This window comes from Camelus ferus, chromosome 3 (genome assembly GCF_009834535.1).
Source record: "Camelus ferus isolate YT-003-E chromosome 3, BCGSAC_Cfer_1.0, whole genome shotgun sequence".
Taxonomy (NCBI): Eukaryota; Metazoa; Chordata; class Mammalia; order Artiodactyla; family Camelidae; genus Camelus; species Camelus ferus.
The window spans coordinates 28,433,712-28,459,996 of NC_045698.1; the positions used below are offsets into that span (position 1 = coordinate 28,433,712).

Sequence of the window (26,285 nt, forward strand, 5' to 3'; positions counted from 1 at the left end):
AAATGAAATAAGTCAGGCAACTGGGAGCTTCTTAAACACCCATACCTGGAGGTTCTTACTTCATTGATCTGGGTAGGGCCCAGGCATTAGCATTTTGAAGAAAATTCCCCCAAGTGGTTCTGGTGTTCAGCCAATGCTGAGAACCCCTGGGTAAAGGGAGCATATAACTAAACAAGTGGAGATGATGTACTTGAGATGGGATACTTGCAACTTAGATACTAAGACAGGTTTAAATTCCATAATTAATTTGGCTCATTAGACTGTGAACTTCTTGAAAGTAGGGATCATGTTTTATTCATTTCTGTGTGAATATAATATTAAGCTAATTATTTTTGAACGGTTGAATAAATGAAAGAATACAGTAAGTAAAAAGAAATCACTGTAGGCATTTCAGCCACTAAGTAAGATGATGGTACTGTTTAAGGGAGACTACTTCAATATTATAAGAGAAGAGAGGAGAAATAAGAAGCAGCTGACATCTACCAAGTGTCCCCTGTGTGTCAGGCGCTTTACAGCAGTGTGTCATCTCATATTCACAACCAGTCTCTTACATAGACAATATTACCCCAGCAAGGGAATTGAGACCCATGATGGCTCAGTCATGGTTAAGTAACAAAGCTGGAATCTGGCTTTGCAAAACTGATGTAGTGATTCTTTTTGGCAGATGCCTAAATGTGTATGAGAAAACAGAATGAGCAACACAGGCTCAAATTTCTGAACAGATTTCCAGCTTTCAACTTATTCTAACGATGCAGAAATGGCATGTAATTTAATTAAGATATTTACTGAACTACAAGATTAGACCTCTCAACAGTAATCAGACAGGTGGGTCAACATCTGGTGTTTCTGGAAAATAATTTCTGTTGCTTTGTCTCTCCGCAGATAAGATTTTATTAGAAATATAATAGAAAAGAAAATATATCCCATTACACTTTGTTTTAAAATAGGAAATACAATTGCTTTATAACTGAGGGAAAATTGCTCACCATCCATTGTTTCTCGGCTCACATTTAAAGAAACATTTTCCTTTCATCCTTTCAGAGCTTGTCCAAAAAGAAATGTCTCCACTCCTGATGCCATGTATTATCTAGAATAGTAGGATTATGTGTCAGTAGAAATAAGAAATTAATAAACTGAAGGTTTCTCACACTCATGTGTTAATGTAATGGACCTTAAAAGGCTGCTCTAGATGACTTTATATCAGGAACCATAAGAGATCCAGCTACTCAAAGCAGTAAATTTGTTCAAAAAGTAAAATTAAGGACATTTAATTTTACCTTCTACTCAATGATAAGTAGAAGGCTTCAATTAAAAAAAGAAAAATTTAGCCATCCATCCCAAAAGAGAAAATGAGAAACCACCCTATCAGCATTCAGTAATATTGATATAAACAAGTTAAGCACATTAATTCCTTTGTGATTCTTTGGGAAACCAGAAACTGGATCTTTTGAGAAGCTCTGTGTTTGGTTATAACCAAAGCCAATTTACTTGAACAACAACTTGCAATATATTGCCAACTAGAAACACAGCTGAGTTCTTCTTCTGTCCTTAAAATACTTTAACTTTGTAACTTCAAACACCAAACTCATATAACCTTTACCCATTTTCCATCTGTCTCCCTTTTTATATTAATTATCTTATCACTTGAAACTTTTGAATTCCCTGTTAGAACTTTAGGTTCAAACTCAGCAACTACTCTCTAATGAAGCTGAGCTCATATTTTTAAAATACCAAGTTTTAATGTCTTTCTTTTGGGTCTATTCCTCCTCCTAAGACCATAAACAGCATCATTTAATTTTAATTGGCATCAAAGCTTCAATGTTCTAATTGGAAGCTTTGCATTTGGCTTAGACCGTGCACTGGGGATACTTAAGAAAGCTCTTGTGACAGTCTCTGAACTGCTCTGGAAGTAAGAAAATAGCATTACCTAGAAGTTTCCTGGAGCTATCTCTAGAACTAGCTTACTGCCCTCCTCAGAAACACTTACCCTCTAGATCCCCTAAATTACCTGGAAGGGCACTTTTGAGGGTAGAAGGGTCTTTCTAATTTATTAGATGTAAAATTGGGGCTTCTCCATAGGCCAGCCTTGGAGGGTGGCTCTGAAAAAGACCAAGGCCTTCCTTGGGCAGAGCTGCCCAGAGGAAACACTGCAGTCCTCTCTGTTGATGACATGTGCTGTCACTTTACATAGTAACTGGAAATTCCATTTCTTTCTGTTTTCACTCTCTACACGTCTTAACACTATACACACTGTCTTATTCTTCATGTCAAAGAGAAAGAAAAAGGGAAGTGAACAATGATAAAATCGTTCAGAGATTACATAATCAAGGGCAGAACTCAAACCATAAAACAAGTTGCTACAGTAAAACCACCAAACCCCAAATGGATAAAAACACCGTCAAGAAAGACAAAGTCTTCTGCCTAAATTTGGTTCATTGAAAGGAAAGTAATTTGTGGATGGGAAGCCAGGCCACAGGGGGATTCCACATGAGGGCCCCATATGTGCTTAATACCTAGAAGAGGCTGAGGCAAAGCTAGTGCCATCAGCAGTGCATAAATGTAAACCTCTTTGCTCAGCATAGAGCCCAGATTTTTCCTTTTTCCAGCAGTTGTGCACATAAGGTGTTCTTCTCTTCCCTTTTTCCTTCCTCAAGTTACTACTTTGCAACAGAGATTAGGTTTCAGCCATCTTTCTTTCATTGCAATACAATGTTTTACAATAAATGCTTGTTGAATTAAAAATTCTAAATGGAGGATGTGCTATTAATACGGGTCTTTTAATTGCAAATGCACCAACAGGAAGATCTATTTCCATACACGCAGACTGGTTCTACCTGACTACTATGCCGGGATGTTGTGCTGCAAATTGATTGTTGGGATGTCATGTTTTAAGTATAATGTTTTGTACATAGCATTCAAATGCTATATGTCAACAATTTGAATGTTAGTCTTCAAACATGTTATTTTGTGAGATAATGTTTAATGTCACAGCCTTTCCTATTTATTTGAATACCAAAAAAGAAAGTGGAGTGAAGGGGGATTTAACAATTGTGTGCCTCTTCTGCACAACACACAAAAAAATCACTGTAATTTAGATACACATCAATAATAATGCTTTTCATATTTCAAAACTTTAGTTATAGTTTCTATTCCACCACCAAATGACGGCAAAAGACTTTCTTTTCATTTTTTTTACCCAACTGGATTGAGAGAAAACTGAACATAATTTCCATAAGATCTTCAGTCAGTAATCCCATGGCTACTAAATTTTCTCTAAATTCATTTCCCGACTCACAAAACAGAAATTAAGGAAGTTGGAAGAATTTTTTCAAGTCAAAAATATCATAGTTCTAGCTCTCTGGCCTAGGTTAAGTACAAGAAGTAAGGGGAAATATTTCCACATAGAAGCTTCTGTCCCCACTTCCCTTTGCACGTGAAAAAATTCTCCGAATAGAGTAGTAACAATAAAGACAATCTAGAACCCTGACTTTGTTCAAAGCTTTCCACACATTCTCTCCATTTAAATTCCACCACAGCTTTATGAGATCAGAACCGTTGCTCAAGTTTCTTCAGGTAACTTTTTTCCTCTTATAGGAAAAAGGAGACTTGTCCAAGGTTTCACACCATAAGAACAGAAGAGAGAGGATTGGGATCCTTTACAATTTTGAGGAAAATGAGGCTGAATAAATAAATTTACAAGGAAGCATGGATGATGAGATCAGATTCCTTTCTCTTATCTCAGCTGAAAGGTATTGGCTCTTTTTCTCAAATCAAACAAAAAGAAATTCCCCATGTGATGGTAAAGGGAGGCCAAGTTTTCCCTAACCGGCTAGCTGCGTGGCTTTGAGCAAGATCCTCCGCCTTCGTAGGTCTCAGCTTCCTTATGTCTGAACCAGAAATGAGAAAGCCTTGTCTCCTGAGGTGCTCGTGAAGGTTAAATGAGATAACCTATGAAAAGACCCTCATATGTAGTAGTCACTCAAGAAAGAAACTTACACTAAATCCTCTAAGGAACAGATAGTGCCCCTGTGCTCAGGAATTAGAGTTCAGGAGCCTTTAGCCTTAAAATAACTCAGTTCCACATTCAGGGGCTACTGGCCTCTGTCAGCACCAGAAAGGAGTTACACCTGGAACCCACTCTCTCCCACCCTGACCCACCCCCAGGAACACTTGCCTCTACTTGGCTCTTAGGAACAAGTCACCTGATCCCAAGGAGGCCTCCTCTTTACCCCACTGGAGGCCACAGGGATATCTGTGAAACACAATCTGTTACACACAATAAGGAGCTTCAAAAATTCAGTGTCAGCAAATTTACAAACAATCCAACGTTGGAATGCATAATATAGGACTAGCATTCATTTCATATGTCTTGCTTCAAGAATCTTAAAAGTGTGGGTAAGCCAGAGAACACTGGCTAATGTCTAGATTAAAACAATCTGTAAGTCAAAAAAAAAAAAAAAAATCAGTGTCAGAATAGCTCTGTATTCCAAGGGCTAGAGTAGGGAACTTCTTGCTTAAAATCTCCTCACCCTAACCCATGCTAAGCCTGAGCTCAGAACCACAAAGCTACATGCAACCAAGCTGAAGCCATCTCTCCTAATATAACTCCATGCGGTAGTAAAACTCCATGCAGTAGGTATGAGCAGGAAGACAGAATGGGGAATGATTCAGTTTATGTCACTGCAAATCCTTTTATCGCTGAGGAAAGCCTATAGAATCAGCTTCATTTTTTTTTCTTCTTTTTTAAGCAAGTTGAAAAAAAATTAAACTGAAAACTTCCATGAAGCCACTCTCAATAAGGTTCACTCGTTACCAAACTATAATACATATCTCAGAAGTTAATGATTCCTATCTTTATGTCTTGGTTCTAAAATTCCCTCTAAGGACCTCTAAATACATCTTAGCTCTGTACTAGAGTTCTTTCTCAATGATCCAAATTCAATGCCCTTGGGACACAGGATTTCACATAATTATTATAAATATTTCCAATTCTTTGATGCACATTACACAGAGATGTTACAGGAAGCCAAACATGAAACATTAGCATAAAGAAGGAAACAACCAGGAGCACCAAGCACCCTCTCATTCAGTTTGCACACTGTCTAACACTAACTCCACAGGGAAGGTAGTTAGGAATGCCGTTTATAACACATATAAAGAAAAACTGTAAATGTAGATTATAGCGAAAAAAACTAACAGTTTTAAGTGGTTATTTTTGTGTGGTGCAATTGTAAGTGACTTCTCCCTCTTTCTGCTTCTCTTGTTCTCTATATTAGTTTTAAAATACAGAAAAATCTATTTCATAAAAACTAAGATACCATCAATTTAATTTTTATTTACTTTTTTTGGTCAGCTTTCATGATGCGCAATTTACACTTAAAAAAAATACCAGTTTTCAGTATGCAAGCCAATAAGCTTTGACAATTGGATTCAGTTGTGTGACCACCACCACAATCATGACAAAGAACATTTCCATTATTGCAACAAGTTCTCTCACACTTTCAAAGAGCCTCCTCACCCCAGTCCCTGGCCTTTGGCAACTGCTGATCTGCTTTCTGTCACTATGGTTTTGCCTTTTCTCGAATTTCACACAATTGAAATTATACAACATGAAGACTTCTACACCTGGTTCTTTCACTTTTTAGATTTATCCCTAATAGTGTGTTGTATATATCCATAGTTTATTCATTTTTATTGCTGAATAGTAGTTCATATATGTATATACCAGAGTTCATCTACTCATAATTTATTGATGAAACAACACTTGGGTTGTTTCCAGTTTGAGGTTACTATGAACATTTGCATACAAGTCTTTGTGAGGGTATGTTTTCACTTCTCTGTGTTTAGTACCCAGAAGCAGAATTGCTGAGGCATACACAAGTGTGTGTTTAACTTTTTAAGAATGTAGCAAACTGTTTTCCAAAGTAGCTGTATATTCTTGCATTCTCATCAGCAATGCAAGAGAGCTCCACTTATGCCGCATCATTACCAACAATTGGTTTGTCAATCTTTTAAATTTTAGCTATTCTTGGAAATACATAGTGGTAGCATACTGTGGTTTTAATTTGCATTTTCCTGTGATTGTAAGTATAAGATGCCATTGGTATTTAGTGTGCTATAAAAAAAAATGCTGCCAGTTAAACAATAACACAATGCTTTTTTATCACCTAGATATTGTATGTTGTAGCCTCCCTAAAAAGCTTTCTTAGTCTTATGTAGGCATAGTCTTTCTATTATATATCCCTCACATATAAATTAAAAAGTATATAAGCAAAATTAATTGGTGAAGAAACCCCTAAAACTTATTCAGATTTAGAGTCCAGCTCTTCTCAATCACGTTTTAGCTCAGTTATTGATGCTAGCATTTTCCATATTATTTTGAATTCTATGTCAACAATGGTACTGGGAAGGCAGTCTTTTATTTTGGAAATCTGCACCATTGTTGCTTCTGAGGTTTTTCTACAAGCCACTAACAGCATTAACAATATTCTGCACATTTTGATGCTGACACTTACTTATTATCAGACTGGATTGAATTCCTTATCAGAAAAGGTTAGTGTTTCTTGCAAGCGGCTTATAGACTGAAATGGCAAAAGGTTTCAGTTGTCCAGTCATGCTACCAGCAACGACCATCAAGACTGCATATGCCCAGGCAATGACAAATGAATCAGCTGCCCAAAGGTAGTTATTGTAAAATATCATCAATTGTAAGATACACTCCAGTTTCAGAGGTGTAAGAATATGTAAAATGGTGCATCTTGGAAACATGAAATATAGAAGCAAATAAGCATACTTTTAAAAGTTGTCTTCGTACATACAGATGGCCAACAGGCACATGAAAAGATGCTCAACATCACTAATTATTAGAGAAATGCGAATCAAAACTACAATGAGGTATCACCTCATACCAGTCAGAATGGCCATCATCAAAAAGTTTACAAATAATAAATGCTGGAGAGGGTGTGGAGAAAAGGGAACCCTCTTACACTGTTGGAGGGGATGTAAATTGGTGTGGCAACTATGGAAAACAGTATGGAGGTTCCTTAAAAAACTAAAAATAGAGTTACTATGTGATCCAGAAATCCCACTCCTGGGCATATATCCAGAGAAAACTTTAATTTGAAAAGATACATGCACCCCAATGTTTATAGCAGCACTATTTACAATAGCCAAGACATGGAAGCAACCTAAACTGTCCACTGACAGATGATTGGATAAAGATGTGGTATATATATATATGATATTACTCAGCCATAGGAAAGAATGAAATAATGCCATTTGCAGCAATATGGACTGATCAAAAGATTATCATACTAAGTGAAGTAAGTCAAAGACAAGTATTATATGTTATCACTTATATGTGGAATATAAAAAACTAATGCAAATGAATTTATTTACAAAACAGAAATAGACTAACAGACATAGAGAATAAACTTATGGTTATCAAAGGGGGAAGGGAAGGAGGATAAATTAGGAATTTGGGATTAACATATGCACACTACTATATATAAACTAGATAAACAACAAGAAACTATTGTATAGCATAGGGAACTATATTCAATATCTTGTAATAGCTTATAATGGAGAAGAATCTGAAAAAGAATATATGTATGTATAACTGAGTCACTTTGCTATACACATGAAACTAACACAACATTGCAAATCAACTATACGTCAATTTAAAATATATATATATAAACTTGTTTTTATCTTAAAGCTGTGTATTTCAATACAGAAAACACATTGATAAAAACCAAACATCCATCATTCTTGAACTGCATTATGCAATTTAGCAATTAATCATAATCTTAAAATACACTCTAATGGTTTACAAGTTAGTTTTCTCTCCCCAAGCAGACCACAAGCCCCTCTCCTTCAGAAATGTTACCTTGATTCCTCTTATATTGTTTACATCATTGCTTCTTAAATTGTATGTAACAATCCATTAACGAGTCATGAAATCACTTTAATGGGTCATGACCAGAACTTTTAAAACAAAATAGAATAGAATAAAAAATGTAAAAGTGTAATTTATAGTAAAGGTAAGGACCACTTCATAAATGTTTCAAACATTTCAAAAATGTCTGTTTTGGTCAATTATATTATACATGTGAGTACTGGTTGTGATATCAAATGTATTTCTTAAAACATGCCATAATAAAAAAAAGTCTGAGAAACATTACTATAATAGCATGAAAAGTATTCAATAAAACTGATTAACTGATTTTTGCAGATAGAAGCCAATTTTAAACTTTTTTAAGTGGCCCCAAATTTTTATCCCATTTTTAAAAGTTATTATCAGGTTGGTATATTTTTAACCTTCTTTCAATGAGGGCAATATTAGAATATGATTATAATATCACAATCTAACTTATTTCTGTTTCTAAGGGGAAGAGTCTCAATTCCTGACTCACAAATGAGAAAATCAGATTTGAGTCATCTGGACAGCACCCAAACTTTTGAGTCCTGGGTGATTAATTATTTAGCACTCTTTCAAACTTGAGATTCTTTAAACAATTATTCAACCTTTCTTTGAAAGAAAACGTGTTCTTCAATTCTTTAGTGAGTAAGTCTGACCCCAAGTCTGCGAATTCAAACCAATGACACAAAAAACTCTGATCCATCTCCCTTGAAAGCAATTCCAGGACTTTTTACTTGCAGGTTTTTCAAACACACAATTTGGTGGGATCTCACCTCTCATGCGCATGACTTATCAAAACAGCTATTATCTCCCTACCTCCTTCTTCCAACTTAATTTGATAGTCTTCCAGGAGGTTTATACACACACACAGACATACATACATATGTATACTTTCTTCCATCTCTCTTACTTTTCTGGTAATGTCCAGCTCCCTCACAAACTGGCTTCCTCCAGAGCTGTCAGGCTAATTTATCTCTTACTCCCCTTATTCTAGGTCTGGCGACACTAGGAAAATCTCTGCCCTGCAACCGGAAGATCTGAGTGCCCACCCTGGCCATGTCACACAACAAATGACCTCTGGCATTTTACTGAGATTCACTGGGCTCCAATTTCTTCATCCATGGACAAAATGAGCTCTCTGACTTTATGTGATCCGATGCTCTTTGATGAATAGTTTGCATATCTGCTCCACAATTCTATATCTTTTAAATATTTTTAAAATTATAGTCAGTTACATTGTGTCAATTTCTGGTATATAGCATAATGCTTCAGTCATACATATCCTACATATATTTGTTTTCATATTCTTCTTCATTATAGGCTATCATAAGACATTGAGTATAGTTCCCTGTGCTATACAGAAGAAATTTGTTTTTTTAATCTATTTTCTATATAGTAGTTAGTATTTGCACATCTCAAAGTCCCAACATAATTCCGTATCTTTGATGAAGAGTTTTCAGATCTGCTCCAAGAGATGGGGGTTATAAGTAGTGGGAGTATGGACTCAAGACCATGCCCTCCTTTTAGCCATAAAAATTCTACTATAATCAGTTTTGTCGGTTAAACCTACATAAGATTTCATTTGAATGAATGATTCCTTGAACAAAAAAATAAATATATTATAGGAAATTTATTCAAATATTTTTTGAGTAGCCCCTATGTGCCAGGCCTTGTTCTAGGTCCTGGAGTTTTCCCTGTGAACAAGACAGAGAAGGCCCCTGCCCTGGTGGATATTTGAGAAAGTATTTATGTTACATAATTTGTAAGCTTGAAAACACTACACCAGGTAATATGCTTAATTACATTAAACGGAGACAATTTTGTAAAAAATAATTTATTTCATTGTTAGAACATTTCTATCAGACCTAGTATTGTTATGGTCCACAAGAAGAATATGGTTGAAAACATCTGTATAATCAACTGGAAAATATAAGCATTGTATGAAGAGAACTAAATTTCTGTAAACTATATCTTACCAAATCAAGTTAACAAAGGTATTACAGCATTTCCTTTCAAATAAGGAAGTGCTGATAGAGATTAAAATCATGAGAAGAGAGTGAAATAAATAAGAACATATCAGTATTATTCTACTTAGTAGTAACTATCTCTTTCATAGCACTGTAAAATCCTTGAGAGCAGGAGAGATACATCTATTATATACCTATTTCTTTCAACAGCACCTAAAATAGGGCTTTATTACATATAAGCCTAATGAATGAAGTATACCAAGCACTCAACTCTGGGAGATAATACCTCACTGCCATCACCACTGTAAGCAGAGTGACTATACGACCCTGGGTTACCCAAGACAGTCCCAGTTTAAGCCTATTGTAGGCTAACAGTGCCCTTCTCCACTCTCTTGGGGCCATGTTTTACAAATACATCATATGCTTGCCCTAATCATAAGCCTCAGCCATATTCACCCTGCCTTTAAGCTCCTTTTAAGGTAAGAAATTCTAGAACATTTGGCTCTAGTTCCTGATTTTATTTTACTCTATGAGCAAGTAGAATAAGTGTAGACCTTGTGAAATGTATTCCTGTTCCACTTTCATTATAGGATTATGGAGAACTCCAATTCTTTGGGGGAAAGTTTATCTTGGGGAGACTGAGCTAAACAACACATATACCTTGCCTGTAAAGACAAGGCCATCAAGAAACTTGAATGAAAGGCAAGAAGTCTCAAGTTTCCACCAAAAATAAAGACATGACCTGGAGGGAACCTTTCACCTCAATCCTAATGATCTGACGTTTCTATTAGGCGGATGTGCCCTGCTGCCTGCTACATCCAGGGATTTAGGAAAATAATTAGATCACATCTGTTAATCACTTTGAGTTCCATAGAAACAGATGTCAGATAAATTCCTGGCTTTGTCAGAGGAATGTTACAAAGGCCAGACCGTAGGAGAACTTTTCACTAGTCGTAACTTCAGGGAAATTATCCTAATTTAGACTCCAGCTTCCACGAAACACACATGATAATCATAATACAGTAGCACCATCTGACTTATCCATCTGCTTTCTCACGACAACACCATGAAAATGGATGGGGACACAACAACTCTGGGAAAATGGTGGAATGTTAACATTTTACATTAGGGAAATGTGGTCCTGAGTAGCCCAGTTTTGAACATTAAGAATAAGCTTGATGAGAAATAAAGCAAAAGCAATCTACATCATTTGTATTGATACAAATAAAGTTCAGGGCACTGAGCCATGGACTTCTGATTTCTAATCCTCCTGACTTGGGCTTGGCAGTGATGTAAGCAGTTACATCGCAGCCCTAACAATGTACCAGATGCCCTAGGGAGGAGGTCCCAGAAAAGGAAGAACTACCTCTCTTCTTCCCAAGGTGAAGTCAATTCCTGCCCAGTTTTAGAAGTCTAAAATTAGATAAAAGAATCCTGAAGGCATTCATCTGACCCTAGGGAAAGTCTGAAGCTAGGTACCCCACTCAGGTACTCTTAAGAATAAGAAATGTATAAATTTATGTCAAATTGACAGGTATATGTCACCCTGAACCTAAACAAGATAAGGCATATATCCCAAATTTAGTTCTGGTAACATTAACATATTTACTTCTCTTTTCCCTTTTTGCTACTTCTTAACTACTGCACTTTATTACCCCAAAGTGACAAGTTAACCTCTCTCTATTTTAATTTCTTTATTGGCAAAATTATGGGGCTGCTGGGAGTAGAATGGGGGCAACATTTAGGCAACAACAACCCAGAGTATCAGAAATGCCTTGTATTTTTTTCATGAAGCAAAGGAATAACTATAATCTCCCTACCAATCATCCTGGCAAAGTGTGGGTGCCAAAGTGAAAGGAATCTAAGGCACCAACATCAAAGCAAACTAATTCTGTTGCTACAACAAAGGACAGTTATGGTGTAATCAGAGCCATACCAGGTTCCATAAAACACTTCAGTTACCCACAATACTCATTGCAGCTTCTTCCTAGTTTCTCTCTGTCTTCAAGCTGAGTTTGCAGTCAAAGTGTCTTGCCCACTCTGTGGCCCCAAATGACTTGCTCCCAACTGCCCTGACCATAGAAAGGGCACAGAACCAGACGTGGAGAGCCTGGGACCCAGCACACTCCCAAACAATAACTAGTTCTGTGGCCTTGGTGCAGGAATGTAACCTCCTGGACCTTTTTTTTTTCTCACCTGTGCAATGAAGGGTTTGATCTCCATGAATTTTAATATCTCTTCATATTCAAATATCTCCAGTTCCCTAAAACTCCACTACTGTTTTTTTGTTTTTTTTACATCCCCTCCTTTCTATCTTCTTACAGTTGTGCTCATGTTCCCAAGCTTGGCAGAGGCAGAATGGCTCAGAGGTTAAAAAGCACAGCTTTGGCACCAGAGAAAGCAGAATTCATGGTTCAGTCCTGCCTTCATACCAGCTGTGTAACTTTGGATAAGTCATCTTGCCTTATCTGTAAAGTGGGATTAATAATTGTACGGCCCTCATAGGGTTGTTGTGAGGGTTAAAGAAGATACTGCATGAAAAATGCTTAGCACATATTCATTTAATTATTCAAGAACCTGCCATGTGATGGACATAGTGCTGGTCCCCAGAAGTACAGCAGTGAGAAGAATAAACAACGCCTCTGCCTATATGGAGGTTATAGTCGTGGAGCAAGCTCTTGAGCAAGTTCTTGCCAAAGTACAAGAGTGATATGTGCTATGAAGAAACCACCTAGAGACAAGATGCTAAACTATGTAACAGGGAAGTTAATTTGGGGGATGGCATGGCAAGAAAAGTGTCCTTAAGGAAACTTTAAGTATGAGTAGTTGGGGAAGGGCTTATGGAAAAACCCTAGAACTAGAAGGAGTGGCCATGACCAGAGACCCTGAATGCAGGAGAGACTAGAGAAGTAAGCATGGGCTCCATCATGCAGGCAGAAAAGCCATGAAAATGTTAGCTGTTGTCCCCACGAATGTAACACATCCAAAATGGAATCTATCTTTTCTTCTATAGCAACTCCTCCCTCCTGCCTTCCCCCCTTTCTTGTCACAGTAGTGTCATTCTCTAGAACTTCATATTTTGAAGTCCTCTTTGATACTTTTCTCTCCTTAGCCCCTTCCACTCATATACTCTACAAATTTTAAGTACCTACTGTGCTCAAGATACATAATCTATTGTTTCAACTTTTCAGAGTTTCTTCCACCCTGTGCCCTTGTTTCTGCTCCTACAGCTCCTCCCAAGGCCTTATGATCTCATGCTTGAGTTACAGCAATAGCCTCCTAACTAATAGCCTTATCTTTATTTTCTATTAAATCTATAAAGCCTGTCTACAGACTAAATGCCACTGTTATTCTTGTTTATTACTGCTTAAAAAAAAAGTGGCCTCTTATTAACCTTCAGATGAGACCAGTTTTCAGAGTCCTTTGAGAGATTTACTGCCTACCCATGGGCTGCTTCACAGGGGGGAAGTGGGACCTCTGTTCTCTTCAAACTGATCGCCTCATGTCTCCAAACACATAAGAGTTCATTACAGATTCTAAGTCAGTGATTCTCAAACTATGGGGCCACCTCAAAGGTTCTTAAAATACCCGTGTCTGGCTCATCTGTAGAGATTCTGGAGAGAACCTCAGTCACTGGTAATTTTTTTAAGCATCCCAGGTGATTCAAATGTGCAGTCAAGGCTGGGAGCCACTGCTCTATGCACTCAGCCTTGCTATCTCCCTGCCTAGGATGCCTCCTCTCCTTTCTTCTTTCATCCTATCTCCTCTGTCCTTATGAGGTCAGCACTCTGGGTTGTCTTTGTTTCCTCCTGACCATCCAACTGCCACCTTTCTCAAGACCCTTAGAGTATTAATGGTGTGAATCAATTATTTTGGTAACTCCACCATAGAAAGTTGTTTCCAAAAGCTTCTAAGTGGGAGTTCTAGAACTCAGTACCTCAGAAATATCATGGGATAAATACAAAAACTAACGAGTCAGTCTTGGAAACTCACCACCATTTATGCAGTTTTATCTATGGAAGGGTAAATCTTTTCCTATTGAAGAACCTAAAGACTATTAGGAAAATGGGTTCAGATTTCCAACTTGACCTTCCAAGCATGCATCCCTGCCTGTCCTTATTGCCCTTATCAACTCTACAGGAGCAAGGAATTCCATTTCCTTAACATCTCACATGCTGGAGACACAGGACAAACCTTCAAGTCCCTGACGACAGCTTTCATGTCCTGAGGCACCTACTAGAGCCTCCACCCCTATTCGTACCTGTCACCTGGCTGAGTACATAGTATACATGCTGCATAAGTAGATGTATTTTCTCTCCTCATCTTGGAATGAAGCCCTTAATATAAATGGATTTTCTAAATAACCTAAGTTTACCTCTTTGAAGACATTTTTTTGTTTGGTTTAACCATTTTGACAGAAATCTAATTGAACACATAGTCTTACTTACCTTACTGAACAGAGTAAATGGATTGAAATAATTTCTTGATCACTCTTCAGTGAGCAGGAGTGCTATGTAGCACCATATAGATCCCTGAAAGTGTTTTGAAAGTATCTAAACTTTTTTTCCCATACATATTCAATTATCTCAGACATAAACAGTTGGCATGAGTAACTGAAAGGAAGTAAAATAAGTCATGACCATCCACCTTGTACCTGAAACCTTCAGTACTTGTGATCAAGTGCCTACACTTTGCTGTGTGTACTCTGTGTCTTATGGATGAAGGCCTGAGGGTCACTCCTCCTCCAACCTTCAACAACAGGCTTAAATTCTGGGACAGATATGTTTCTACACTGCTTAGAGGCCTTTTTGTTTTATGAATCATTAACCCCAAGACGGTCAGAAGCCTGAAATAAAGCGACTGTGTAGGAGGGATCGTCTTGGGTAACAGTTACTTTGCATTAATTATGCAAGTAATTCTGGTCTTCTGGTGGGAAAATTGCAGTAGTCAATGACCTACAAGTGAGTATTAGAGCAATATCCCCATCCCCACCCCCACCCTAATCATAAAACATAAAAATCTAAGTAGTCTTTGTTTCTGTTTTTTTTCCTAAGTAGTCTTTGTATTACATTGAATATCTGCTTGGAATTAGAGAGCCATGGACTTAGAATATTTCCAAAAAATCTGCCTGGCCCCCAAAATGCACAGCTAGATCCTCAAATGTACTCCATGACCCTCATATAGTAAGGCTCATAATTCCCTAGTTAGAACCTTATACAAAAGGTCCTGGAGCCTTTCCAAAATACCCATCACATCCAAAATAAGACATGCTTTAGATTTAGGCCAAAGTAAGTATGCATATCTAACATGTTATGAGCAGCTACAGGCATAAGGTTCATTTGCCCTATTTGATAATTTTCTGATTGTTGAACCTGGGGTAAGTATTTAATGCATATATTTTCTTCCTACTTGAAGCTCCTGTTCTTTCTCAAAGAAGAGTAAAAACTATTGCTGTTATGGAGTCTTCAGATCTGCAAATAAATCCTCATTTGTACATTTTGTTGGTGGTTTCTCTCTCTCTCAATTATTGGAATCTTGAAATGAAGGTGAATCAGCAACAATGACTGCTGCACTTAAGGAAATGTGTGATCTGGTTTATAATTTATGTATTAGCTCCTGTAGGAACTTGAGTACTTAACTCCCAATTTACGATGAAAGTATGAGTAACAGCCTCTCTCAATTTACATCTGATTCAGCTTGCTCATTTTATCCAAATCTAATGTCTAGATTTAGTTCTCATTCTACATTCATTTCACCGGCAGTTTAATCCCTAAATGTGGAGCTGCAATAAATTTGCATTTCCCCAAAACACATTCTTTCTAGTTTTGAGACAAATCATAGTATAGCGTCTTTGACATTCTCAGAAAACATAACTGCTCTACCTGATGGTAAATAGCATTAAACAAAGGAATAATTTTTCAGGGAAAGAAAGAGAGAAAAGGGCAGTCATACAAGGGAAGCACTTTTTAATCTGATGACTTAAAAATCAACTAAATATCGCCAAACTTTTCTAAGGATCATTTTATTTGTTTCTTTTTTATCATCACATCAAATTTCAACTTCCCTGCCGGGGGTGTGGGGACAGCACAAGTGGCAGAGCACATGCTTAGCACGCACAAGGTCCTGGGCTCAATCCCCAGTACCTCAAATTGACACAATATTGTAACCTAACTATACTTCAATTAAATAAATAAATAAATTTAAAAATAAATAAATAGAAAACCTAATTACCTCCCCCCGTCAATAAAAAATACACAAATCAATAAACTTCCCTGTCTGGCTTTCCTTATGACACTGTCCTTCCCACCTAGTCATATTTTCCACTTGCCCCCAACACAGAGTGTCTGCTGCCTTGGGTCCCACACAAGCTCTACTTAGTCCCACCTCTGTAACTGTGTCTCTTGACCATCTAGGAAATGTGTGCATACTGGAAGGAATGCTAGAGTAGGAGCTGGGGTGAGCCTGGATTTTATTCCTTTCTTGTTAATAAACTGAGGGACCTTAGCTATGTTACTTAACCCCTCTGAGTCTTGGTTCCTTGATTTATAAAATAAGAGTATATTAGCTTGATACAGTCTAATTATATCACTTCTCAGGCCATTCTCTATGTCTTACTAACCAAAGTATCTTTTTTTTTTAATTGAAGTATAGTATCTTTTAAATTTCCTAGTACTTACATCATTTGATATAATATATTTTTATTTATTTATTCTCCTTACATACCTCTATTAGAATGAAAGCTCTGGATGGACAAATTTTCTTCCCATTTTGCTCACTGCTATTTTGCCAGCACTTAGAAAAGTTCAATGCATCATAGCCACTAAATAAATATTTGCTAAATGAATTAAAGCATCAAAGAATCATATGTATTATTCTTCCTTAAGCAGACTCTGCAAGTCAGATTTCCTCCCTCAGATTCTGCTGACTACTCCAAACCCAAACCTTCCTTCCACGCACTTCTAACGCAATTACAGTTAGGGCTATATATTTTGGCACTTAAGAATTGTCTGACTATTTCAGATGTGTCAGCACCAGCTTTTTGTTGTTGTTGAGTAGACATTTCTTAGGGCCAAAGGCTATGCCTAGTCTGCCGTATCTTTTCTAGGTAACTCATTGTTTGAAATGACGGAAAATGTCAGCCTTCTGTTAGGAAACTAACTCATGTTTAGTCATCGGTAACTCTTATCTGCTCATCTCCACCTCTTTTCTCTAGACAGGGCTCATGTAGGTAATAAAACCACCCAAGACATGTCTGAAAGCAGCAAAGGAGAAGAGCAGTCAACATTTCCTTAGCCAGTCACTATCCCATCCATGAAAGCATGTAATAGTGTCTGCTGGTAAGAGAGAGACTGCAGGGGGCAGGGGACGTTTTTTAGGGAGAATCAGGTTAAAAATAATTGGAAGAATCTTTCAAATAGGAGAAAGAAGTAGAGGACTTGAATTCAAATTTTAAAGATAGAACAGAATTAGAATTTATGGAGAGAGAATAGAAAATAGAATTTTAGAAATAAAAAAGCATTTTAGACATTGTCTCTTACACTGCATCTGTCTGAGAAAAATTGAGGATTACAGAAGTGAAGTGACTTGTCTAAATGCAAACAGAAGTCGAAGTACAATGAAACACTGCTGATTAAAATCTGATCTGATAAGTTGAATTTTCTCATTAAAGATAATTTTCTCATTATGCATTTGATTTGTAGCTACGATCAAAATGCTTTCTAAAATATATCTGCAATCATATACAATATACGGGGACACTTGTATTTCTAAGCATAGCCTAGTTAAAGTAACTGAATCTGCCTTTGATATTTTAGGGACATATTACTGAGCATCAACTATAACTGCAGCATATTAAAGATGTGAAAATTAAAGAAGCAAGAAGAACTGAACTCGCTAGTCTCCAACAGTGGATTTTGGGACATTGGTTTTTAAAATACATTGTTTTCTGTTGATTTGCTTCTTTCTCCTAAAAGTCAAATGCTTTAAAAAAAAATTAAATTAGAAGTCCAAATTAGTTCATTTCCAGTTCTCATTTTATAATCACAGAATACAGTTTTTTAAAAAAATGAATAAACTATATCACTGCAGAAACTCTGATTTTGCTTTTATGCAGAGGTGTTAGTGAATTAGTGAAATACATCTTTATTGACTATGCTACTATTTCTATTGCAGAATCATGGAACATTGGATTTGGAAGAGAATTTAAAGAACATCTTGTCCTATCCCCTCACTTACCCATGAGGGGACTGAGGTCCAAAGAAGCTAAGTGACAAGCCCAAAGCCATACAGCCAGTTAGTGTTAAGGCGTCTAATAAATCTAATCTAATAAATCTTAATTCCCCTGATGGTTAACTTCAGGACTGTGACCAAAGGTATCCAAGTTGCTAGAGGAGGCAACCTCCCATGGGCTACCAGCATTCACCTGTAACTCTCAGTTGCTATAAATCAAGACATACACACACCACTTCCTTGTAATTCCATAGGCCTATTTGTGAGAATGTAATTCTTCATCGCTGGACATTGCCCTGTTGGTCCTACAAAGGTTGCCAAGTGAGGGCTCCTGATGTCCTACTGAGCCCTCGATCCTTCCTGCTAAGTGACCCACAACATGAAAGCCACACCTGTGAGGTGTTGAGAAAAGTTCATTCTGTGCTCTAATCAAATTTCTGACATGATTCCTTTCTAGGGCACTAACATCAATCCTGCCAGAATTTCACTGTAATCTTCTTTTTTTTTTTTTTTGAGTATTCATAACACATGGCACTCACTGTAAAAGACCGAGGGAGCTACAGTTTCTAAAGAAGGCCATTGTAGCTATGCTGGTAAACTCTCAAATTTGGCCTGGGAAGCAGAAATCTTAATTCCCCAGGTTAAATTTTACTTTACTGGTGGAATACATTCTGCAGTGAAATAACTTTGTTTTATTTGTTCATTTGTTTAATTGTAACATTGAGATAGGAGGAAAGGGGGCAGGGCATAACCACTGAAGGAATGACACAGAAATGAGGACACAACAGACTGCTTAGAACCAAGATGGTGGAAGATTCGACTTCCAGTAGACCTTGAGCCTCATGGCACACCTACAGGAGCCATGACAGTTCCTAGGCTGCCCATAAAAGTAGGCAAGGGAGCCCTGTTCCTAGAAATCCCTGCCCCTTCCCCAAAGTAGTAGGAATAATCCTCCTACTCATTAGCATATGAAATTACCAAGCCCATAAAACCTAACAACTCTGTACCTCTGGGTTACTCTCTCTCTTGCCTTCTGAGACAGCCTGCACTCTGTCTATGGCGTGTGTGTCTATTTTTACTTTAAACTAAACACCTCTCAGCCTCTCTCCCTCTCACCTTTTTGAGATGATTCGAATTCTGCTTATGGAATGTGTATCTTCTAAGCTGTTTTCCCTTCTGAATGAGATGGACCCCACTCTAAATAAACTTGCTTTCACTTCATGACTTGCTCTTGAATTCTTTCCTGTGCAAGGCAAGAACCCATTCTCCAGCAACAACACCTCAAGTGCAGGAGACAGCTGGGTTGGGGGTCTACACCTATTTCAGTGAATTAATAAAGACACCTAAAAAAGCAAACATTTATAGCACTTAGGAGGCACCAGGCATTCTTCTAAGAGCTTTACATTGTTAACTCATTTAATCTTCAGACAAACCCTAAAAGGAAGGTGTTAATATTATCCCATTGTATAGATGAGAAACTCAGGCACAGATACAGTAGGTAACTCGCCCATTGTCACACAGCTAATAAGTGGTGAGGCCAGGATTATGAACCCAGCAGTTCCCTTTACCACTATGCTAATACAAGTAATTTGAGAAGAGAAATTAAAACAGCCTTTTAACTTCCATTTTCTAAGCATTTCAGATTAAAGTATTTTGGGATCTGAAATAATTATATGGACAACTGAACCAATAGCTGAAGACTCAACCACGCAATCAACTGACAATTTTTATCATTATTCAGTTCACATTTTCACAGTTTTACAAAATAGAGTCAAATGCATGAGAAAATTTCTATACTATTTGACCTTGATAAATAAAATATGTCACTAGCTACCTACTATGTGCTGGAGCAATAACCATGAATTAGTCATGGTCCTTCTCAAGACGCTCACTGTCTTATTGGTGGAGACAATATTTGAACGTAGGAAAAAATGGCAACAACACAGGCAATGCATGGTACATGTCAAACTGGGAGGCTGACAGCAAGTGTGAAAAAAAAATCCTTCTAGAAAAAATCTGAGCATTCAGCATTCTAAATACTAAAGAATAATTTTTAAAAAAGCCTCTTGGAATAACTCAAAGTTAGAAAATTGTGAAAAGTTTTGTATTTTCTATTACAATTTGAGGAGCTATTACTTTTCCAATCTTGGTATAATCAAATAAACATTTTACTAACTATACACTCTAATTAAAATACTTTGATTAGGATTTAAAAGGATTTTGAATTGGATACCAGGTAAATATTTTCTTTGTTACTGAATAACATCTTCTATTAAAGCTTCAGTGTGTTTAATGTTTATAGTTTCTTTCCATGTCTGCTTTTCTTTAAAAAATAATAAAGTAACATAAGTCCCTTGACTATAATAGTAGCAAGTTTTCAAAATAAACCACACAAACATCAGAAACACCAGCACTCTTAACAAGTTAATTTCCTTCCCCTACAAATGTATGATTTCTTGATTATTCATCATGCATTAAATGTGCATACTAACTTTGTTTTATCTCAATTTGATTTTCAGTTTTAATTTTCTTTATTTTGCACAATAGGTTAAGGATTATCTATTGTTCTTCAGTAAAGTATAATTAGTTTGAACGATAATAGTCATTTTCATTCCCAACGAAATCTGTAAGAATAACAAAAAGCTCTAGAAGAATTTATCCATTGTCATGGACTGAATGGTGTCCTCCCCACCTAAATTCATACTTTGAACCTGAACTTCAGAATGCGACTATATTTGTGGATAAGACCTTTAAAAGAGGTAATTAAGTTAAAATGGGGCCATTAAGGCATGCCCTAATACAATTTGATTGGTGTCCTTATAAGAAGAGGAGATTAGGCCACACCGGTAATGTGCCCCCACAGAGGAAAGACCATGTAAGGAGAACACAAGAAAGAGGCAACCATCCACAAGCCAGGAAGAGGGCCTTCACCAGGAACTGAATCAGCTGCACTTACACCTTAGACTCCCAGCTTCCAGAACTAGGAGAAAATAAACTTCTGTTGTTTAAGTCAGCCTGTCTGTGAGATTCTGTTATGGCAGCCCTAGCAAATGAACACACCCTTGGGCAGGCTTACTTCTCCCATAGAGCCAATTTCTTAGAGTCAGTGCTTCAAGACCTGGTTGAGACATATTATCACACTTTCTACCAGCCTCTCCATGTCAAATTTCTTCTCCTCTTCTCTACTCAATCAAGCCTAATTTTAAAATACAAGCTATAGCCCTGGTGAAAGGGTCATTTCTGAAACACATGCAAAAATGCTGACAACTTTTTTATTTTTAGCAAAGACAGTAGTCAGAGCTTCTCTACAACATTAAAAACATTTGAGAGCCATTAGTTTTTGTCATGATCATTTAAAAATATCTTTTATTTAAGCATAGTTGATTTACAATGTTGTGTTAGTTTCTGATGTACAGCACAGTGATTCAGTTATATATATATTCTTTTTCATATTCTTTTTCACTATAGGTTATTACCATATATTGAATATAGTTCCCTATGCTATATAGTAGGGCCTTATTGTTTATCTATTTTGTATACAGTAGTTTGTATCTGCTAATCCCAAACTACCCCCTTTTCCCCTTTGGTAATTATAAGTTTGTTTTCTATGTCTGTGAGTCTGTTTCTGTTTTGTAAATAAGTTCATTTGTGTCATATTTTTTAGATTCCACATATAAGTGATATCATGTGATATTTGTCTTTCTCTGTCTGACTTACTTCACTTAGTGTGATAATCTCTAAGTCCATCCAGGTTGCAGCAAATGCCATTATTTTGTTCTTCTTTATGTCTGAGTAGGATTCCATTGTATATATACACCACAATTTCTTTATCCAATCATCTGTCGATGGACATTTAGGTTGCTTCCTTTAAAAGAAACCTAAAAATAGATTTACCATATGATCCAGCAGTACCACTCCTGGACATATATCAGAAGGAAATTCTAACTTGAAAAGATCCATGCACCCCAATGTTCATAGCAGCACTATTTACAACAGCCAAGATATGGAAGCAACCTAAATGCCCAATGTCAGATGACTGGATAAAGAAGTTGCATCATGATCATTTTTATTTTGTATCAACTATTGTTTTTAATCAAGCAGTAAGAGTATATATAAAGTTAAAAATGGAAGCTACCCCTACTTGTTGACCATTTACCAAATCCTTCTCCAAAGAAATATTCACTGTTGAAAATTTGGTGTCTAAAACTGCTTTACATATAAAATGATTATAAATCAATAAAAAATGTTAAAAAAAAAAACTGCTTTACATGGAGGGATCCCCCTTAAAACACATTTGCAATACTCTACAGGCTGCCTCCTGATTCTGTGAGCACTGCTCTAGCAAATGTCTCACTCCCTAGGAGAAAACATACCTTCTTCACTTCTAGAGCTGGAGACCCAGTCGCAGCCTCACAACCTGAATATCTGCCAGCAAGAGCAGAATGCCAGCCTTTGCAGACAGCCTTCCATAAAATCGTAATAAAAGAAGCCCAGCATTGCTTAAACATTACATGAGTAACTGTTCAGATTTATTTGTTCCTGACATAATATGCCAAACCCTTGCAGTTGAAAATTAAACCATAGTATACTTCCCTCTCTGTTCTACAGAGCAATCACCTGTTTCCCTGGTGGATAATCAGAGGCCAAAGGGTGGGTGATTTATCACAAAAGAGAAACGGGAGGATCGCCAAGACTAACAAAGGGGCAGTGATATCCTTGTTCCTACTACATGGCGCAGGTTTAATTAAGGCAAAGCTAATAAACTTTCCCAGCAGTGTAAGGTCAAGTCCAGTCTTCTCCTTAAAGCCAAGGTGGCCAGCCAGACCACAGAAAATAGGAAGTAATAGATATTATGTTAATCACCTTTTTTATGGTCAATAGCTATGTTCCCGGGAATCAAAAGACTAGTGTATAATGATCTAGTTGGTTTCTCTAAAGCTCTCTGATAAAAGTTAATACAGCTATACAAATTAATGTAGGCCACACTCTCAGGAACTAAAAGAAAGACAGGCTTCAGGAAGAAGATACAAAGTCATTAAGAAAATTAAGTTCTGTCTTTCTTTTTTAAAGTTAACTTATAGGTTATTTTTCATGAGAGTGGCATATGTATGTGTGTGTGCACGTGTGTGTGTGTGTTTAAGTGTTTGAAACCTCTGTGTTCATTTTCACAATCATGTAATAATTGAGCCTGTTTAACAAGTTGCTAGAGATGATAGAGTAAATAGAAAGTAGTATTAATAAGTAGATAGGGGATTTATGCAAATTTTGTAGCTGCTAAATGTTGTTTGCAGGCTCAAACTTATATACATGGAAAGGGTGACTGTGGCTATATACACAAAATGGAACAAGAGAATTCAAAGTCAATGCTTAGATAATTAATGTGGAAATGTGTAATGATATACGTAAAGAAGAGATGAATTACATGCCTCGTGTGGGGACACATTCTTAAGGGGACTTTAGGAAGAACAGCTAATATTTATTAATAAGGGCTCACTATATACCAGGCATTACTAACTATTCAATCCCCACCACAACCCTGTTTGGTAGGTTGTATTATTGTCTCTGTTTTACTGATAAGAAGATCAAGGTCCAGAAAAGTGAAGTGACTTGCCCCAAGTCATTAACAAGTTGGTGAGATGGCCATTGGGTCCCAAGTCCCATGCTCATCGTCTTTCAATGTCTCTTCAGGTCATGGAATCCCAAAATTGAAAAATATCTTAAAGGTATTTTATTTCAGTTCTCCATCAAAACCTTGAACAGGAAGTCCCCCAGCCTCCCACTGGATATCTCTGGAGGGAAAGGAGGCTCACTGAAGAAACCTCTATAGGAGCAGCTCTCCTGGAAATTTCTTCCTTCTAGGTTGAGCTGCACTTATTTCAGCTGGAACTTTCACTCATGCGTTCAGTGTCTGGTCTGCACCCCTCCCATAGCAGAGCTAATCCCTCATTCACGAGACAGCTTTTGAACATTTGTGGAAGACTTTCATGTTATTCCTTGAGACTTCTCTTTACTAGATACGTAGAAGGAGAGTGTAGCTCAAGTGGTAGACCACATGCCTAGCATATACAAGGTCCTGGGTTCAATCCTCAGTACCTCCTCCAAAAATAACTAAGTAAGTAAACCTATCTCCTCCACCAAAAAAAAAAACCCTAAAAATAAAAATTTTTTAAAAACCCACTCTCTTTACTAGATGCTGAAAGTAATTTCCCCCTAAAAACAAACCAGATCACATCACTCCTTATTTGAAATGTCTGTTGACTCCTCTTTGCCTGTGAGATAACGTCCAAATTCCTTTGCATGGCATGCTTACATCCTGGCTGAAACCAAATAGAGTCTATTTCTTATATTAAATCTAAAATGGATGTTCCTTATCCATTGGCACTTACACTCCAAAAGGTTATTCAGGAACCCAGGCTTTGTCCATCTGGTGGCTTTGACATCTCCAACAAGTGGCTTCTAAGGTTGCCACGCATATCTAGAGTGAGATGGAGATTAGCATGGGGGTGATTTAGACCTAGAATGGAGCAGATCACTTCCACCCAATTGCAATTGTAAGGACTCTACCACACGGCTTAATTTAAGTGCAAGGGCAATGGCTGTGCTCAGGAAGAGGAGAAAACAGCTTGGGATCAGCCAGCCGCTCTCTGGTGACCTGATCTCTTTTCTGCCTCAAGTGCCACCATTTTCCCTTAAGCCACTGTATTCAAATCCAACCCACTTCCTAGTATTCCAGAGTGTATCAGGTCCTCACCTGGCTTTCTGCATGCTCTTTGCTATATCTAAGTTCTCTTTTTTGTCTCCCACTCTTTCTCATCTCTCGTTGCCAACTACCTGTGTTATTTTCTGACTCCTCTGTGTTCCCACAAAACTTGAGATATTTATGCATTGTAAATTTCATATATCTATGTGCTTATACATAAAAAATCCATTGTACTATACTCTGGTGTTTATGTTCTCTTCGAGATCTCTCAATTTTCCTTTTCTCATGTCTGTAGGCCTTCAACATCTCTTACCTGGACCACTGCAAAAACCTACAGCATATACCTTTCCGACCACCCTCCACCCTCCACACAGCTCCTGGAGTAATCTATTGAAACTGCAAATCATGTTGTGGAACCCACTTCCTACTGAAAACCTTATAAGACACAGGGCCTAGAGCAGCTAATCTTAAAACTGAGGGATCCCTGAGTCCCTTTCCCAGAGAGTTTCATGCTGCAAGTCTACAGTAGGGTCCAGGAAGCTGCAGTTTTAATAAGAGCCCTAATGATTTAATAAGGGCCCTAATGAATGTGAGTTTGGTAGGCCTTATTTTAAGAAATAATGAGTTACAGGATAAAGTACAAAATTCCTATCATGACTCTTATTCTATTAATACCAAGTTATATGTATGTCCCTGTAGATACATTACATTTTGAGTCTGCTGTATTTCTGTGCAAGCTTTTCTGTATACTCAAATTGTTCCTCTCCAAGTGACCTTCCTAATGGCTTTCTATTCACTCTTGAAAATGCTACCTAGACTTCGTCTATCTTGGAGCCCTCCCAGGCCCTCCATATAATTTCTTTCTCCTTATAATTTTCTGTGCATTGTAAATATATTTCTACACGTGTCACATTAGCAGAGATACCACTGGCTTGGACTGAGAGGGACAGAAAGAGTGCAAAGTGAAAAGAGGTCATTAGACTCCCCAACTTCTACAAGCAGGTAGTAAGCTGCAAGAAACTAGTCAGCTGTAGACACACACTATCTCTCGTGAAAAACAAACAAACAAAAAAACAATGGCCCAGAGGCAGGAAATGAGAGCAGAGGGTGGAGCCAAAAGCCATTCAAAATTATTTCCGGAACTGCACCCTGTGCCCATTTGGCTTTCAGAATCTCCACAGACTAAGGACCCTTGTGCATGTTACCCTTTCTTCTTAATAGGATGGCTATAGTGGTTATGCCAGGACCATCCCACCCTGACAGGTTGGCTGTGGGAGGAGCAGATAACTTGTCTCTTCAATTAATAGGTCTTTGGATCAAGAGGAATTGGTATTAAAGGAGCTATATTTAAGGGACTGCATCCAAAAAGTCTCTCCACACTTGGACCTGATTTTGAAGCCAACATTCTACATTTTAAGCTGATAATTTAAGGGAATGAGACTCTTGAGGGATAAGGGGCTAGTTTAGT

The 26,285-nt window shown here is 37.4% G+C and overlaps 1 long non-coding RNA gene across 1 annotated transcript in view; it reads right to left on the minus strand.

The window, feature by feature from the left end:
* The window catches only part of LOC116660900, a 96,477-nt gene that overhangs the window by 58,915 nt on the left and 11,277 nt on the right, over positions 1-26,285 (minus strand). Inside the window, exon 3 of the long non-coding RNA XR_004316546.1 lies at positions 987-1,087. This is a non-coding gene — a long non-coding RNA (uncharacterized LOC116660900). The remainder of the gene's footprint in view (positions 1-986; positions 1,088-26,285) is intronic.